The sequence below is a fragment of the Rhopilema esculentum genome, chromosome 19 (genome assembly GCF_057945365.1).
Source record: "Rhopilema esculentum isolate cy_ngs chromosome 19, ASM5794536v1, whole genome shotgun sequence".
NCBI classification, from domain to species: Eukaryota; Metazoa; Cnidaria; class Scyphozoa; order Rhizostomeae; family Rhizostomatidae; genus Rhopilema; species Rhopilema esculentum.
The window spans coordinates 2989972-3009073 of NC_142833.1; the positions used below are offsets into that span (position 1 = coordinate 2989972).

The 19102-nt window shown below is 33.0% G+C and overlaps 2 long non-coding RNA genes across 6 annotated transcripts in view; one reads left to right on the top strand and one right to left on the bottom strand.

Moving 5' to 3' along the window:
• LOC135688217 (uncharacterized) overlaps positions 1-19102 on the bottom strand; it is a 75673-nt gene that overhangs the window by 53153 nt on the left and 3418 nt on the right. For 3 of the 5 annotated variants that reach the window (XR_016144917.1, XR_016144918.1, XR_016144919.1), the window contains exons 2-3: positions 12258-12304; positions 10017-10063 (exon numbers count right to left, since the gene is read on the bottom strand). This is a non-coding gene — a long non-coding RNA (uncharacterized LOC135688217). Of the gene's footprint in view, positions 1-10016; positions 10064-11186; positions 11268-12257; positions 12305-19102 lie in introns of those variants that run through there. The other 2 variants (XR_016144921.1, XR_016144920.1) reach the window with 2 other exon arrangements.
• Positions 2616-4583, top strand: LOC148957918 (uncharacterized). Its single transcript, XR_016144934.1, has 4 exons — positions 2616-3243; positions 3362-3466; positions 3835-3871; positions 4363-4583. It is a non-coding gene; the product is annotated as an uncharacterized LOC148957918 (long non-coding RNA).

The following is a 19102-nucleotide window of genomic DNA, read 5'->3' on the forward strand; positions in this document are numbered from 1 at the left end:
CTTAATAAACATTTTGAAGAACATTTCGGGTAGTTTCGGTGAATTGTAGGCTCTTATTTTGAAGATAAGGACTTAGTCATTTTTGAAAAGTTTCATGACCCCGGACCTGCAAAAAAGTTCAAAAAATCTAAAATTTTTAAAAAAATTTTTTTTACTCGAAACAACCAAGAGAGTCTTAATAAACGTTTCGAAGAACATTTCGGGTAGTTTCGGTGAATTTTAGGCTCTTACTTTGAAGATAAGGACTTAGTCATTTTTGAAAAGTTTCATGACCCCGGACCTGCAAAAAAGTTCAAAAAATCTGAAATTTTTCAATAACTTTTTTTTACTCGAAACAACCAAGAGAGTCTTAATAAACATTTGAAGAACATTTCGGGTAGTTTCGGTGAATTTTAGGCTCTTTTTTTGAAGATAAGGACTTAGTAATTTCTGAAAAGTTTCATGACCCCGGACCTGCAAAAAAGTTTACAAAATCTGAAATTTTTCAAAAAATTTTTTTTACTCGAAACAACCAATAGAGTCTTAATACACGTTGCGAAAAACATTTTGGGCAGTTTTGGTGAATTTTAGGCTTTTGTTTTAAAAAAAAAGGACTTAGTTATTTTTGAAAAGTTTCATGACACCGGACCTGCAAAAAGTTGAAAAAATCTGAAATTTTCTCAAAATTTTATTTTACTCGAAACAACCTAGAGAGTCTAACTACACGTCACGAACAACATCTCGGGTAGTTTCGGTTAATTTTAGGCTTTTATTTTGAAGATAAGGACTTGGTCATTTTTGAAAAGTTTCATGACCCCGGACCTGCAAAAAAGTTCAAAAAATCTGAAATTTTTCAAAAAAATTTTTTTACTCGAAACAACCAAAAGAGTCTTAATACACGTTGCGAAAAACATTTCGGGCAGTTTTGGTGAATTTTAGGCTTTTATTTTAAAAAAAAGGACTTAGTCATTTTTGAAAAATTTCATGACCCCGGACCTGCAAAAAAGTTCAAAAAATCTGAAATTTTTCCAAAATTTTTTTTTACTCAAAACAACCAAGACAATCTTAATACACGTTGCGAAAAACATTTCGGGCAGTTTTGGTGAATTTTAGGCTTTTATTTTAAAAAAAAGGACTTAGTCATTTTTGAAAAGTTTCATGAGCCCAGACCTGCAAAAAATTCAAAAAATCTGAAATTATTCAAAAAATTTTTTCTCCTCGAAACAACCAAGAGAGTCTTAATAAACGTTTTGAAGAACATTTCGGGTAGTTTCAGTGAATTTTAGGCTTTTATTTTGAAGATAAGAACTTAGTCATTTTTGAAAAGTTTCATGACCCCGGACCTGCAAAAAAGTTCAAAAAATCTGAAATTTTTCAATAATTTTTCTTTACTCGAAACAACCAAGAGAGTCTTAATAAACGTTTTGCAGAACATTTCGGGCAGTTTTGGTGAATTTTAGGCTTTTATTTTAAAAAAAAGGACTTAGTCATTTTTGAAAAGTTTCATGACCCCCCCCGGACCTGCAAAAAAGTTCAAAAAATCTGGAATTTTCCAAAAATTTTCTTTCACCTAAAAGAACCAAAAATGCTAAAAAAATACCTTTCCAAAATGTTTTGATGACTTCTGGTTGAACCTCCAAGAGATATCTGGAAAAAAGTAAGAAATAATATACCTAAAATGGTTGAGACTAGAGCTTGAAAAACATGAGAAAGGTTATGAATTTTCAAAAACATTTTTTTACTCAAAACAACCAAGAGAGTCTTAATAAAGGTTCCGAAAAACATTTCGGGTAGTTTCGGTGAATCTTAGGCTCTTATTTTGAAGATAATGACTAGTCATTTCTGAAAAATTTCATGACCCCGGACCTGCAAAAAAGTTCAAAAAATCTGAAATTTTCCCAAAAACTTTTTTTACTCAAAACAACCAAGAGAGTCTTAATAAAGTTTCCGAAAAACATTTCGGGTAGTTTCGGTGAATCTTAGGCTCTTATTTTAAAGATAATGACTCGTCATTTCTGAAAAATTTCATGACCCCGGACCTGCAAAAAAGTTCAAAAAATCTGAAATTTTCCCAAAAATTTTTTTACTCGAAACAACCTAGAGAGTCTTAATAAACGTTTTGAAGAACATTTCGGGTAGTTTCGGTGAATTTTAGGCTCTTATTTTGAAGATAAGGACTTAGTCATTTTTGAAAAGTTTCATGACCCTGGACCTGCAAAAAAGTTCAAAAAATCTGAAATTTTTCAATAATTTTTTTTTACTCGAAACAACCAAGAGAGTCTTAATAAACATTTTGAAGAACATTTCGGGTAGTTTCGGTGAATTTTAGGCTCTTATTTTGAAGATAAGGACTTAGTCATTTCTGAAAAGTTTTATGACCCCGGACCTGCAAAAAAGTTCACAAAATCTGAAATTTTTTAAAAATTATTTTTTACTCGAAACAACCAATAGATTCTTAATACACGTTGCGAAAAACATTTCGGGCAGTTTTGGTGAATTTTAGGCTTTTATTTTAAAAAAAAGGACTTACTCATTTTTGAAATGTTTCATGACCCCGGATCTGCAAAAAAGTTCAAAAAATCTGGAATTTTCCAAAAATTTTCTTTTACCTAAAAGAACCAAAAATGCTAAGAAAATCTTTCCAAAATGTTTTGATGACTTCTGGTTGAACCTCCAAGAGATATCTGGAAAAAAGTAAGAAATCACTATAACTAAAATTCGGATATGCAAATCAACCCCGAACAAAAGATCCACACCGCCCCGCGATTCAAACGGTTTTGAGCCAAAACCGCTCGGCCGATTTTCAAAATTCTTTTTTCCACTGAATCCTAGATCCTCGAGGCTCAAACATAAGGTCCGCTTTTTCGTATTTTCGCTTCCGTTTTTGAGATATTAACGGTTTTCTCCCGGGTTCGTTCCAAAATCTCGCGATCACGATTAGTGCTCTCCGTGGTCTTTGTCCCGTGTTTCTATAGGTTCTTTCTCTCTCTTTTCTCTTGCTCTCTACAAAAGATTTCAAAACTCCTTCCAACAGCAACCCTTCAATTTGAACGGAGGCTTTTCAAATTCGTTTCGCTTTCCACAAAGAATCTACTGTGTGCCGATAATTTCGGTGACTTGGAATTGGATGATAAATCTTCGTGCACTGCTGCTTGGCATTCCTTTTCGAACTCGAAGCGGTCGCCGACGGTCGTGTTGTGTGTTACAGCTACAGCTACAGCTACAGCTCCAGTAGTCAATCGTGCTGGGTGTTCTCGATCTCAGGTGAGTCTCCTTGGCTTTTTTTATCAACTGGTTTTTTATTGATCGACGATTGAACCCCGTTTTGTTATTTCGTTTGCAAGAGCCATGTAATTAGTGCTTTTGACGATCTTCGTTTTAGTAGCTACGTACGGTACACGCGCTGCTACCTGATATTTGGTTTTGCGATGGCTGCTGGCTGTTCCGGTTCTAAACTGGCATCAGAATCGATGGCATGCGAATACAAGTAAGCGTTGTTATTCTTACGTGTTTTCGATATTACTTATTTCAAATGATTTTGTGCTCATTTCGATGAGATTCCACTAAAAACCGGCCTTTAAATACCAGCCGCTTACTGCTAGACCCCCGCCCCGAACGGCGAATTTTTACCTCTTCTCGTGGTTTTGTGCTAAAAGGAAACTGGATTTGCTTTATAGCAATCAAAGTATGAAGAATTGTGGTAGATTTTTCCTGCTGTTTATTCTTGATGCAAGAAGATTTTATTTTCATAGGAAACCCGTTGTAATGCGAATTATGTAATGCCAGCCCCTAAATTTTTATGCCTAACGAGAACCCTTTGCAGCAACTTTTCCTAACCGCCATCCTTTTTTGTAGATAAACGATCGGATTCGCTGACTTTTTGGTACAACAAGTGAGTATTTTTCGATTAAAATTTCAGTTTTTTCTGTGAGCTTTCCACCGAGAAGAATAGGATTTTATTTCCTCTTAAGTTAAAATTATTTCTAGCTTTGAGAGCATTTTCGGAATTGTGAATGAATCATTCTAGAAACCATTTTAAATGACTTTCTGCTTATTTGGGTGAAATTACACTAAAAACCGTTTGCTAAAGGAGTCACTAGACTCGCCTCGAATGTGTTTCTCCTAATATTTTACCTCTTTGTAGTTTTGTCCTTCAAGGAAAATGGATTTGCTGCATTGCTCTCTTAACAACAACAATTTCAAATGATTTCATGCTTAATTTGATGAAATTACACTAAAAACCGGCCGCTTAAAGAGCTGGCTAGGCTCTCGAGGCGAACAGTTTTTCTGAAATTTTTACAAAGCATTGTGACTATCGATTTCCTTAAAACGTGCTTTCGTTAACCATGGAATAACATCTTCATTATTCTTTTTGTTCTTCAGCTAGATCAAAGAGCATTTCAAGCAATAATTACGACGCTGACGTGATTCTCGGACCTTCGAAACGAAATTGATGGCATTTATGCTGGCGTTAAATCAAATGATGAAACAAGAAAAAACTTGACTGTGGAGAAAAGGACTAAAGTTATATAGATCAGCTGTTGTCCGTAAATTGTATTTTGTTAATTTGTTGTTAGAGTAAGATTCCTTTCTGATGCACGAAACTTGGCTGTTTTTTATCTTTCTATTTCTTAACTGCTTTGTTCCTGCATTGTTTCAAAAGCTAATTGTGACGAAGATATGATATGTGGACCTCAAATGTATAGAACTGCATAATAACTCTATAACTCTTTGGAGTTTAGAAGAGGAGTCATTAATTCCTTTATGAATCGGCATAAATATTTAGGAATTTCAATTCTTAAGAAATTTTTAGATGATATATATCTAAACGAGCACCATGGACCAATAACGGCTTACAGGAATTTATAGTTGGAAAACTTTAATGTTTGATTCAAAATAAACAGAGGAACTTTGAAGGTGGCCCGAAATTAAATCTTAAAACAACATCACAAGTGAACAAGAATTGAACGAAATGCTACGATAAAGATATTCACGTTGGATTCAAAATGAACATTACAGCTTTAAGAATGGCCTTAGAAAATATTTATAAGCGCCCTATAAGTCGACGAGGGCTAAGAGTGTATGATTGGAAAACTTGAAAATTTGATTCTGGCTAAATAGGAGAAATTATAGGATTAACCCATGAAATTTTTTCCTTCAAGGAAAATGGATTTGTTGTATTCGTCGCTTAACAAGACCATATGAAAATGATTTTATGCTTAATTTGATGAAATTACACTAAAAACCGGTTGCTTACTGCTAGACCCCTGCCGCTAACGGTGAATTTTTGCCTCTTTTCGTGGTTTTGTGCTGAAAGGAAGCTGGATTGTTACTGTAGATTGTGCCTGCATCATTTTCGGAATTGTAAATGAATCATTCTAGAAACCATTTTAAATGACTTCCTGCTTATTTGGGTGAAATTACACCCATTACTATCGCTAGGAAGGGGGGAGCCTCTACCCCTTCTCTATTTCAGGCGACCCCCTGACTAGCGATAGTCACAGGAGTGCGAGTAATTTTTTTATCACGTGACCTATGCGGAGCCAATTTTTTTCAAATCGAGGTTGATACACCTCTTGTCTTTTCCGAGGCTAATCTGCAAACTCATAGGGGGCTTCGACAGAATTCTTGTCTTTGCCGAGGCTAATTTTACTATCATTCATAGGGGGTATTAAGAAAATTCTTGTCTTTTCCGAGGCTAATCTATGTACTCTACCGTAGGGTCACTGGCAAGCCCGCGTAGCGGGCTTCGTAGGGGAGTAATATACCTAAAATGGTTGAGACTAAAGCTTGAAAAACATGAGAAAGGTTATGAATTTTCAAAAACATTTTTTTACTCAAAACAACCAAGAGAGTCTTAAAAAAGGTTCCGAAAAACATTTCGGGTAGTTTCGGTGATTCTTAGGCTCTTATTTTAAAGATAACGACTAGTCATTTTTGAAAAATTTCATGACCCCGGACCTGCAAAAAAGTTCAAAAATCTGAAATTTTTCAAAAATTTTATTTTACTTCAAAGAACCAAGAGAGTCTTAATAAACGTTCCAAAGAACATTTCGGGTAGTTTCGGTGAATTTCAGGCTCTTATTTTTAGAAAAAGGACTTAGTCATTTTTGAAAAGTTTCATTACCCCGGACCTGCAAAAAAGTTCAAAAAATCTGAAATTTTTCAATAATTTTTTTTTTACTCGAAACAACCAAGAGAGTCTTAATACACGTTGCGAAAAACATTTCGGGCAGTTTTGGTGAATTTTAGGCTTTTTTTTTAAAAAGAGGACTTAGTCATTTTTGAAAAGTTTCATGACCCCGGACCTGCAAAAAGTTGAAAAAATCTGAAATTTTCTCAAAATCTTTTTTTACTCGAAACAACCTAGAGAGTCTAACTACACGTCGCGAACAACATCTCGGGTAGTTTCGGTTAATTTTAGGCTTTTATTTTGAAGATAAGGACTTAGTCATTTTTGAAAAGTTTCATGACCCCTGACCTTTAAAAAAGTTCAAAAAATCTGAAATTTTTCAAAAAATTTTTTTTACTCGAAACAACCAAGAGAGTCTTAATAAACGTTTTGAAGAACATTTTGGGTAGCTTCGGTGAATTTTAGGCTTTTATTTTGAAGATAAGGACTTAGTCATTTTTGAAAAGTTTCATGACCCCGGACCTGTAAAAAAGTTCAAAAAAACTGAAATTTTTCAAAAATTTTTTTTACTCGAAACAACCTAGAGAGTCTAAATACACGTTGCAAACAACATTTCGGGTAGTTTCGGTGAATTTTAGGCTCTTATTTTAAAAAAAAGGACTTAGTCATTTTTGAAAAGTTTCATGACCCCGGACTTGCAAAAAAGTACAAAAAATCCGAAATTTTTCAAAAAATTTTTTTGACTCGAAACAACCAAGAGAGTCTTAATACACGTTGCGAAAAACATTTCGGGTAGTTTCGGTGAATTTTAGGCTCTTATTTTAAAGATAACAACTTAGCCATTTTTGACAAATTTCATGACCCCGGACCTGCAAAAAAGTTCAAAAAATCTGATATTTTTCAATAAATTTTTTTTACTCGAAACAACCTAGAGAGTCTAATTACATGTTGCGAAAAACATCTCGGCTAGTTTCGGTGAATTTTAAGCTCTTCTTTTAAAGATAACGACTTAGTTATTTTTGAAAAAAACTTCATAGTTCCGGACCTGCAAAAAAGTTCAAAAAATCTGGAATTTTCCAAAAATTTTCTTTTACCTAAAAGAACCAAAAATGCTAAGAAAATACCTTTCCAAAATGTTTTGATGACTTCTGGTTGAACCTCCAAGAGATATCTGGAAAAAAGTAAGAAATAATATACCTAAAATGGTTGAGACTAAAGCTTGAAAAACATGAGAAAGGTTATGAATTTTCAAAAACATTTTTTTACTCAAAACAACCAAGAGAGTCTTAATAAAGGTTCCGAAAAACATTTCGGGTAGTTTCGGTGATTCTTAGGCTCTTATTTTAAAGATAACGACTAGTCATTTTTGAAAAATTTCATGACCCCGGACCTGCAAAAAAGTTCAAAAAATCTGAAATTTTTCAAAAATTTTTTTTTACTTGAAAGAACCAAGAGAGTCTTAATAAACGTTCCAAAGAACATTTCGGGTAGTTTCGGTGAATTTCAGGCTCTTATTTTTAGAAAAAGGACTTAGTGATTTTTGAAAAGTTTCATTAACCCTGGACCTGCAAAAAAGTTCAAAAAATCTGAAATTTTTCAATAATTTTTTTTTTACTCGAAACAACCTAGAGAGTCTAACTACACGTCGCGAACAACATCTGGGGTAGTTTCGGTTAATTTTAGGCTTTTATTTTGAAGATAAGGACTTAGTCATTTTTGAAAAGTTTCATGACCCCTGACCTTTAAAAAAGTTCAAAAAATCTGAAATTTTTCCAAAATTTTTTTTTACTTGAAACAACCAAGACAGTCTTAATACACGTTGCGAACAACATTTCGGGCGGTTTTGGTGAGTTTTAGGCTTTAATTTTAAAAAAAGGCCTAAGTCATTTTTGAAAAGTTTCATGACCCCAGACCTGCAAAAAAGTTCAAAAAATCTGAAATTTTTCAAAAAAATTTTTTTACTCGAAACAACCAAGAGAGTTTTAATAAACGTTTTGAAGAACATTTCGGGTAGCTTCGGTGAATTTTAGGCTTTTATTTTGAAGATAAGGACTTAGTCATTTTTGAAAAGTTTCATGACCCAGGACCTGCAAAAAAGTTCAAAAAATCTGAAATTTTTCAATAATTTTTTTTTTACTCGAAACAACCAATAGAGTCTTAATACACGTTGCGAAAAACATTTCGGGCAGTTTTGGTGAATTTTAGGCTTTTTTTTAAAAAAAGGACTTAGTCATTTTTGAAAAGTTTCATGACCCCGGACCTGCAAAAAGTTGAAAAAATCTGAAATTTTCTCAAAATCTTTTTTTACTCGAAACAACCTAGAGAGTCTAACTACACGTCGCGAACAACATCTCGGGTAGTTTTGGTTAATTTTAGGCTTTTATTTTGAAGATAAGGACTTAGTCATTTTTGAAAAGTTTCATGACCCCGGACCTGCAAAAAAGTTCAAAAAATCTGAAATTTTTCAAAAATTTTTTTTGACTCGAAACAACCAAGAGAGTCTTAATACACGTTGCAAAAAACATTTCGGGCAGTTTCGGTGAATTTTAGGCTGTTATTTTAAGGATAAGGACTTAGTCATTTTTGAAAAGTTTCATGACCCTGGACCTGCAAAAAAGTTCAATAAATCTGAAATTTTTCAAAAATTTTTTTTTACTCGAAACAACCAAGAGAGTCTAAATACACATTGCGAAAAACATTTCGGGTAGTTTCGGTGAATTTTAGGCTCTTATTTTAAAGATAACAACTTAGTCATTTTTGACAAATTTCATGACCCCGGACCTGCAAAAAAGTTCAAAAAATCTGAAATTTTTCAAGAAATTTTTTTTACTCGAAACAACCTAGAGAGTCTAATTACATGTTGCGAAAAACATCTCGGCTAGTTTCGGTGAATTTTAAGCTCTTCTTTTAAAGATAACGACTTAGTTATTTTTGAAAAAAACTTCATAGTTCCGGACCTGCAAAAAAGTTCAAAAAATCTGAAATTTTCCAAAAATTTTCTTTTACCTAAAAGAACCAAAAATGCTAAGAAAATACCTTTCTAAAATGTTTTGATGACTTCTGGTTGAACCTCCAAGAGATATCTGGAAAAAAGTAAGAAATAATATACCTAAAATGGTTGAGACTAAAGCTTGAAAAACACGAGGAAGGTTATGAATTTTCAAAAACATTTTTTTACTCAAAACAATCAAGAGAGTCTTAAAAAACGTTCCGAAAAACATTTCGGGTAGTTTCGGTGAAATTTAGGCTCTTATTTTAAAGATAACGACTTAGTCATTTTTGAAAAATTTCATGAACCCGGACCTGCAAGAAAATTAAAAAATTCTGAAATTTTTCAAAAATTTTTTTACTCGAAACGACCAAGAAAGTCGTAGTACACGTTTCAATGAACATTTCGGGTAGTTTCAGTGAATTTTAGGCTCTTATTTTAAAGATAAGGACTTAGTCATTTTTGAAAAGTTTCATGACCCCGGACCTGCAAAAAAGTTCAATAAATCTGAAATTTTTCAAAAATTTTTTTTTACTCGAAACAACCAAGAGAGTCTCAATACACATTGCAAAAAACATTTCGGGTAGTTTCGGTGAATTTTAGGCTCTTATTTTAAAGATAACAACTTAGTCATTTTTGACAAATTTCATGACCCCAGACCTGCAAAAAAGTTCAAAAAATCTGAAATTTTTCAATAAATTTTTTTTACTCGAAACAACCTAGAGAGTCTAATTGCATGTTGCGAAAAACATCTCGGCTAGTTTCGGTGAATTTTAGGCTCTTATTTTAAAGATAACGACTTAGTTATTTTTGAAAAAAACTTCATAGTTCCGGACCTGCAAAAAAGTTCAAAAAATCTGAAATTTTCCAAAAATTTTCTTTTACCTAAAAGAACCAAAAATGCTAAGAAAATACCTTTCTAAAATGTTTTGATGACTTCTGGTTGAACCTCCAAGAGATATCTGGAAAAAAGTAAGAAATAATATACCTAAAATCGTTGAGACTAAAGCTTGAAAAACACGAGGAAGGTTATGAATTTTCAAAAACATTTTTTTACTCAAAACAATCAAGAGAGTCTCAATACACATTGCGAAAAACATTTCGGGTAGTTTCGGTGAATTTTAGGCTCTTATTTTAAAGATAACAACTTAGTCATTTTTGACAAATTTCATGACCCCGGACCTGCAAAAAAGTTCAAAAAATCTGAAATTTTCCAAAAAAATTTTTTTACTCGAAACAACCGAGGGAGTCTTAATAAACGTTCCGAAGAACATTTCGGGTAGTTTCGGTGAATTTTAGGCTCTTATTTTAAAGATAACAACTTAGTCATTTTTGACAAATTTCATGACCCCGGACCTGAGAAAAAAGTTCAAAAAATCTGAAATTTTTTTACTCGCAACAACCAAGAAAGTCTTAATAAACGTTCCGAAGAACATTTCAGGTAGTTTCGGTGAATCTTAGGCTCTTATTTTAAAGATAACGACTTAGTCATTTTTGAAAAATTTCATGACCCCGGACCTGTAAAAATGTTCAAAAAAAGTGAAATTTTTCAAAAAATTTTGTTACTCGAAACAACCTAGAGAGTCTAAATACACGTTGCAAACAAAATTTCGGGTAGTTTCGGTGAATTTTAGGCTCTTATTTTAAAAAAAAGGACTTAGTCATTTTTGAAAAGTTTCATGATCCCAGACCTGCAAAAAAGTACAAAAAATCTGAAATTTTTCAAAAATTTTTTTTACTCGAAACGACCAAGAAAGTCGTAATACACGTTTCAATGAACATTTCGGGTAGTTTCGGTGAATCTTAGGCTCTTATTTTAAAGATAACGACTCAGTCATTTTTGAAAAGTTTCATGACCCCGGACCTGCAAAAAAGTTCAAAAAATCTGAAATTTTTCAATAAATTTTTTTTACTCGAAACAACCTAGAGAGTCTAATTACATGTTGCGAAAAACATCTCGGCTAGTTTCGGTGAATTTTAAGCTCTTCTTTTAAAGATAACGACTTAGTTATTTTTGAAAAAAACTTCATAGCTCCGCACCTGCAAAAAAGTTCAAAAAATCTGAAATTTTCCAAAAATTTTCTTTTGCCTAAAAGAACCAAAAATGCTAAGAAAATACCTTTCTAAAATGTTTTGATGACTTCTGGTTGAACCTCCAAGAGATATCTGGAAAAAAGTAAGAAATAATATACCTAAAATGGTTGAGACTAAAGCTTGAAAAACACGAGGAAGGTTATGAATTTTCAAAAACATTTTTTACTCAAAACAATCAAGAGAGTCTTAATAAACGTTCCGAAAAACATTTCGGGTAGTTTCGGTGAAATTTAGGCTCTTATTTAAAAGATAACAACTTAGTCATTTTTCAAAAGTTTCATGACCCCGGACCTGTAAAAAAGTTCAAAAAAACTGAAATTTTTCAAAAAATTTTTTTACTCGAAACAACCTAGAGAGTCTAAATACACGTTGCAAACAACATTTCGGGTAGTTTCGGTGAATTTTAGGCTCTTATTTTAAAAAAAAGGACTTAGTGATTTTTGAAAAGTTTCATGACCCCGGACCTGCAAAAAAGTACAAAAAATCTGAAATTTTTCAAAAAATTTTTTTACTCGAAACGACCAAGAGAGTCTTAATACACGTTGCGAAAAACATCTCGGGTAGTTTCGGTGAATTTTAGGCTCTTATTTTAAAGCTAAAGACTTAGTCATTTTTGAAAAATTTCATGAACCCGGACCTGCAAGAAAATTCAAAAATTCTGAAATTTTTCAAAAATTTTTTTGACTCGAAACGACCAAGAAAGTCGTAATACACGTTTCAATGAACATTTCGGGTAGTTTCAGTGAATTTTAGGCTCTTATTTTAAAGATAAGGACTTAGTCGTTTTTGCAAAATTTCATGACCCCGGACCTGCAAAAAAGTTCAAAAAATCTGAAATTTTTAAAAAATTTTTTTTACTCGAAACGACCAAGAGAGTCGAAATACACGTTCCAATGAACATTTCGGATAGTTTCAGTGAATTTTAGGCTCTTATTATAAAGATAAGGACTTTGTCATTTTTGCAAAATTTTATGACCCCGGACCTGCAAAAAAGTTCAAAAAATTTCAAATTTTTCAACAATTATTTTTTACTAAAAACAACCAAAAGTGCTGAGAAAATACCGTCGTGAAATGTTTTGATGACATTTGGTTGAACCTCCAAGAGATATCTGGAAAAAAGTAAGAAATAATATACCTAAAATGTTTTAGACTAAAGCTTGAAAAAAGACGAAAAAGTTATGAAATTTTCAACAACAAAAAATTGTCTAAGTCGAAACAACCAAGAGAGTCTTATAACACGTTCCGAACAACATTTCAGGTAGTTCGGTGAAATTTAGTCTCTTATTTTAGAGATAAAGACTAAGTCATTTTTGAAAAATTTCATGACCCCACACCTGCAAAAAAGTTAAAAAATTTGAAATTTTTGAAAAATTTTTTTTACTCGAAACAACCAAGAGAGTCTTAATAACCGTTTTGAAGAACATTTCGGGTAGTTTTGGCGATCTCTAGGATCTTATTTCGAAGATAAGGACTTAGTCATTTTTGAAAAATTTCATTACCCTGGACCTGCAAACAAGTGAAAAAAAATCGGAAATTTTTGAAAAAAAATTTTTTTTACTTAAAGGTAGTTAAAGACAAAACTGAAATGATGAGTAAAGTAATGAATATATAACAAGCAATAATAAATAGTAATCTTTCAAAGGACCTGTAATGATTCTAAAGTGACTGCTGTTCTGATAAAGCATCAAAATGAGTTAAGAAACAAAAAAACCATGCAAGAGGAAACTTAAGTGCAACAATCGAAACAACAGTACGATGGACTGATATTTGAATGTGGATTAAAACTAATGAAATATAGAATTTAAAAAGAGGCAAAAATGAAATATAGAATTCAAAATAAGGCTGAATAATAAATTTAGTCTACAACATAAAATTAAAATATATCCTCATAAAACATTAAAAGTTTAGTGAAAATAGAATGAGAACACGGTTTCATGAACAAAATTGTCAAACTTTGAAAAGAAATAGTTAAATGAGCTGAAAATAAGAGAAAAGAATTGCAACCCAATCAAATAAGCAATGGCAAACCACTCGTAGGAAAACATTTTCAAAAAAATTCGAATATGTTTTTAAAAGTAAGAGCATGGCGAAAGGTGAAATAGAGACGGTAAGACAGAATGAAGGGTTATATCAAATGGAAATAAGGACCTCTGCTGCTCAAAGTTTAGCTGAAGATTGTTGAATTTAAAACGAATTATAGAAAGCGATGTGAAACCTGAAATAAATATCTTGATAAATTATAGAAATGTAAATATTCTTCAAATGATTTTGGGGAGAGTAGAGTTTATTGCTTTAGAATAATATAAAACCATTATTTAGCATCAGCATAAACCTTTGAATTTTGGCAAAGTTTTCAACAATCAATTAATATGTGGCCTAGCTCCTATATCAATAAAATAATCTAGTCAAATTATCAACATATATTAATCAAATTATATTATGTTGTGGTAGTTATTGTTGTTTTGTAGTAGCTGTTAGAAGAAATTTGTATTTAGCTGGAATTTAAGAAGAAGACAAAAAGAAAAGAAAGAAAATGAACTATTGTCTTTCAAAAAACTTACAATTTATTCTGTAGAATTCCTTTACGGTTCTAAGCAACTAAAAAAAATTTGTCTTCACATATACACCTTTATCAGACAATTTTACAATACATTTATACACCTTTGCCCTGGACAAAGCACTGATTACCCTGGACAAAATGTCGAAGGGCAACCAGGCATAAGGAAGCATAGTGATGATAAGCCCTAAATGCTCTGCCTGACGGATTTGCTGAGGAGCTAGCAATTGAATAAAATTTAAAAAAGCAACATATATTTGTCTTTAATACACACATTGACTTTAAAAAAAGATTATAACAAGACATTGCCATGCTGTTCTTTTGCTGAGTAAATATAAACACTATACTGATACCCAGAGCTGCAAAAATATTTTCCTTTCTGGGAACCTGGGAACCTGGGAGACAGGACAACAATTTTTTGTACATTAGCTCTACCAACAGTATACAGAAATTTACCCCCAGAAATTATAAAGTCTAGAGAATGTTTCCAATAAAATATGGTAATTTGGTTGTTTATTGCATCTTTTTTATCTTTGGCAAATAATGACTATATGCTATGTGCAAATAATGACAATGAAAAAGTGATTTTTGAACCAATTGGCATTATATTCATTAACTGGAAGACAGTGGCGGACTGGCAACCATTTGACCCACCAGGAAAAGACGGGGCGCCAATAAGTGCTGAAGTCACAAAACTTTAGGGCTTGTAAAACGGGCTCGGAAAAACTTTGCTTTAGCTGAGAATCAGTTTGTTGCAAGCATTGTCGCAGGAAAGGAAACGGGGGATCGGGGGATGGCCCCCGGAAAATCTTTTGAAATCACCCTATTCATGGCGGATATCACCCTATATATATAATGTCGGAACATGCTCCATGTTAAAAATCAAAGTTTTTTATTCACAATTGGCATTGGCATGAAGAAGATTCTCAGTCAAATTGACTTTATTTGAAACGTCTACACGGCTGACAAAATTTGTAGGTACCAAATGATGTATTGCCCTCAATTTTAGGTATCAAATGATGATTTTTCAGCTAGCGAGACACTATCTTCCAAGATTTTACAAAGAAAGCAACTTCTCTGGCCTAATAGATGAGATACTTTTCAATTAAAATTGATCTCGAAATTTTCAAAAATTTCATGAATTCTCATAAATTCGAAAGTTCTGCAGCATATCTTTAAAAAAAGTAAAGTGGTGCCTCAGCACCTGCTAGCCTAATGACTGTGTTGCTCCTGGCTCTACGCTAGAGTTACAAATCATTTACAAAAGATATGATGCCAGTGCACGAGAAACTGTGCGTAGACATGTTAAAAAGGATAAAGACTTTCTTAAGAAAAGGCACAGTCTCTATTCCGGAACGAAAGTTTGAAGGAAGATCGGAATTCTTTAATAGATAGTTGTAAATTTGAAACCAGTTTTTTTTCATAACAACTTTCCATTAAGTTCTAAAGAAGGTTCGTACATGAGAGCATGAATTCTCAAAAAATTCCGTTTCTCAAAAAAGTTTTTCAAAAAGTTGTCAAGATTTTTGGCTCCAATAAGTCATAATCTCTTTTGGGCACAAAATTTCTGGTTGTAACGTACAAAAAGCATGATGCCTATGAATTTTTAGTTGAATTGCAAAATAAAATAGCTTGCCACCACTAGGACGTCCAGAAAGTATTGTCCTCTATCGTACCTAGAACAGTTTTCACTATTAAGGGATAGTTTATGGCTCAACCCATCTTTGATTACGTAATATGTGAACGTTCCCATACCCAATAGCCAACAGGTCGATAATTTTATCTAGTTATAACCATTTTGATCGGAAAGAGTACAGGGTAGTGCTCAATTTATCTTTCCAATATGCGAGCCCTCAGTTATTGGATATCAGGCACTAGGAATAGTTTGCTTTAGCCATAAGCCAAAAAAATATTATGGTTAGTCATAAGTAATGGGTTTCACAAAATTATTAGTCACCTCAATAGATATTAAAGTAATTCAAGTATTGCGCAATTGCTTGAAAAAGTTAAAAGCTAACGAGGGTTGGAAGTGAGAGTAGGCTTTCTTGGTGCTACCACATTAACTGCTGCCAATAAAAAAATATGAACAATTTTTGGCGCTACTAAATTTGAAAATGGCTTTGAAAAAAGTAAACATTTTTAACATACTGAAAGCCTTTTCGTCTGAACCTCTTCAGAGTACAAAATATCAGAATAAGAGTCAGAAAGAACAAAATGGAGAGCTCATACCAATTTCTGGATCGAATTTTCCATCTAGTTCTTTTGGACCCTTATTCTGACGTAACACGTTCTCAGAAGTCTCATACAAAGAAGACTTGAGGATGTTTAAAATTTTTGGTTGTTTCAAAACCATTTTCAAAAAAAAATAAGTTCTTTTCAAGGTTTTCAAAAATTCTTACAGAATTTGCTGATCAAAATTTCATCTTCAATGAATTTTACAATAACAAAGATCGGGAAACTTAACAATTAATCTTAATTTTGCTCAACTTAAAAGCTAAACTTTTTATGGAAACGTACTTTAAACAGGAGGTCAATTGATGATTGTAATCAATTTTAGTTTTATTCGAAGATTAGTTGCCTTTTGAAGGTTTTAAAATTTTTGAAAAAAAAATAGCTCGGGCAAAGAGCACACCGGGAAATATCCCGGTGTCCCGGTGGGCCAGTCCGCTTCTGCTGGAAGAAAACTTAAACATAGATGGAACAAACACCAACATTTATTGGTGTTTGGGAAAGGTAATGAATGCCAGCTTTAGGGAAGATAAATCTGGCTACCAGTTTATACTTATCAGCCAGCTCTTTTGGCCTTCATTTCAAATGATGGGTACACATGCTAACATGATCTTTGAAACTAATACATGGTGACATCTTAATATTTAGAGGATAAATGTGATGCTAAGAACATGAGGATGTCAAATACCAAATAAAAACTTTGGGAAGTCTGTTAAGATCTTAATCAAAACTCAAAATTTTGCCAAGTCTGCCAAGACCTCAATCAAGAGTCAAGTTCTAGCAAGAAAAGAACTAGCAAGAAGGGTGCAAGCAATTTTCATAGCTTTTGATCTTTAAAGATCCAAAAGCATAAACTGACATCAGGCAGCTGAAACTGTACTTTTCAAAACACATAATTTGCCTACTTTGGGTCTGCAGCTTCATTTGTTTAAAAGGTTCTAGACAATGTATCTGAAGGTTGCTTCCAGGTTTTAACATTTTTGTGATATTTGACAAATGATTGATAGCGTTTATAAAGATTTCAAAAATGTGAACTTTTTCACTTGATGCATTCTACAACCTGTGGATATTAAGCTTACATTTTTAATGAACATTAAATCTGTTGTGAAAAAGACAAGAACAAAATTTTGTTATTGCAAAAAACAGCTGTTTTCATCAAGTTTTGCTGAAAATTTTCTGCAATACCAAATAATTTCTTGGAATCTAGTTCCCGGGTTCCATTACTATTTGCAGATCTGCTGATACCCAACATTTTAATTTTGCACACTATTCTTACAGCAAACTGGATCCCAGATCTCCTAACAGTAAAAGATTATGTGACACAATACAATGTCCAATTAGGCTGATGTTGGTGTATGACACAGTATGTTCCAATATTATCACTCTCTCTGTATGATTTCAGACAAACCATTTTAAAGTATTTGGAATAAGAAATAAGCAGACTTCCGAGTAAGTCACAAGAAAAATGATAACTGGAAGAATCATCCCATGCTTTTTCCTAAAAACAGGCCACATCTTCAAAGAATAACAAACCATGACCAAAAGACTAATGAAAAGGGAAAGTACTTGGGTTAGTAGAAAGGCTAGGAGAAAAGAAAGACTTAAAGGTGAACTGACAGGCAAAATTAACTTGACCTCAAATGAAAGCATATCGAGCATTAATACATGATCATTATTATTTTTTTAATATTCAACACAGTTATCGAGTTATTGAGCCTCAAAGTTAGCCACCCAACATTTTCCAAGCAAGGAAGAGTTTGCCTGAGTCTTCCGCATAATTGTGACGTCACAAACACCATGTTCAAATCACTTGAGCAACACAACAGTCTGGAAGGCTGTACTTTTATGGCTTTGCGGAAGAGCATTGATACATTAATTGAGTAGGTTTTGGCTCCATTTGGACAACCTAATTGGAAAACAGATTATGACTCCTTTACAAACCTTTCATGATAAGATTTGCAAGAAAATAATATTATTCAAGGCGTTTGAAGCCCTTCCTCCGTCCTGCAGGACCCAGCGTGTGGCGGACCAACATATCATATAATGGCGATAAATATATTGGCAGGATTCTTATTTTCTGGAAACCTAAGTAAAAAACTTCTATTTTGTTAAATACGGCTGCTGTTAGACTAGTTTATCAGGCGCACTGGGTCACATGAAATGCCAACAATGGTGGAACACTTGACGATAATTTCATGAAATTTAGAGCGGAATCACGTCAAAACGAACAATAATAATTAACTGAAAACTTGAAATTAAGATTCCATGCATCGTTTTCTGCATTATATCAAAAAATAGTTTTGCATGTCAATTCAACTTTAAGCTCACAGTGCCTAAAGCACATTGGTTCTTGATCTTACTTTCAATGTCCGTTGCCCAGTATGGATTTCATGGCAGCTGCACTGCCAAGAAATTTATAAAAAAAACGGTTGCACTCCTGCACACCCAAAAGGTGGGCATGGTTTGGACATGTTTTTGGGTGTGGCTCAAATAAAAAAGTTTATTAAAACACAGCAAAATGACTTTCTAAATTTGTTCACAACTGAGATTGGTAAAAAGTTTCTCATTATTAATTGAGTGATATCTTGAGATCAGGGCCATCAAAAAGTTTCAGTGGGAAACAAAAGATAAAGCTCCAAGCGAGCAGAAAAATTTTGTCAGCCCGTTCTTTAGATTAGCTTAAAATACACTTCAGAAAATTCTTGCAGTCATTTTCTTGCAATGGTTTCAATATTACTTTGATTCAATTATTCCATTGTCACGTTATACTATTATTTCCATTCTATAAATTGATTTCTATCATTTAACTATATACAGATTATTCCCTAGACATCGAGGCCATTACGCAATTTGCCCTCTTGTCCGCTGCTCGGTGGCCCTGCTTCAGATCATCCTCATGATACTCTTAGGATGCTCATGTTTTTGGCATTTTTAAACATTATCTTTTAAATTATCTCTTAAACTTTCTAAACATTTAGGAATTTAGATTTAACAGACACTGAAGGTAGTAGTAGGTAAGCATAGTTCAACTCTTGATCATGAATTTCCCTGACATGTAAAATTGATGTAAACAGGAAAAGTGCCGGAAAAAATATGCACACACTTAAGAATCACTGGGAAA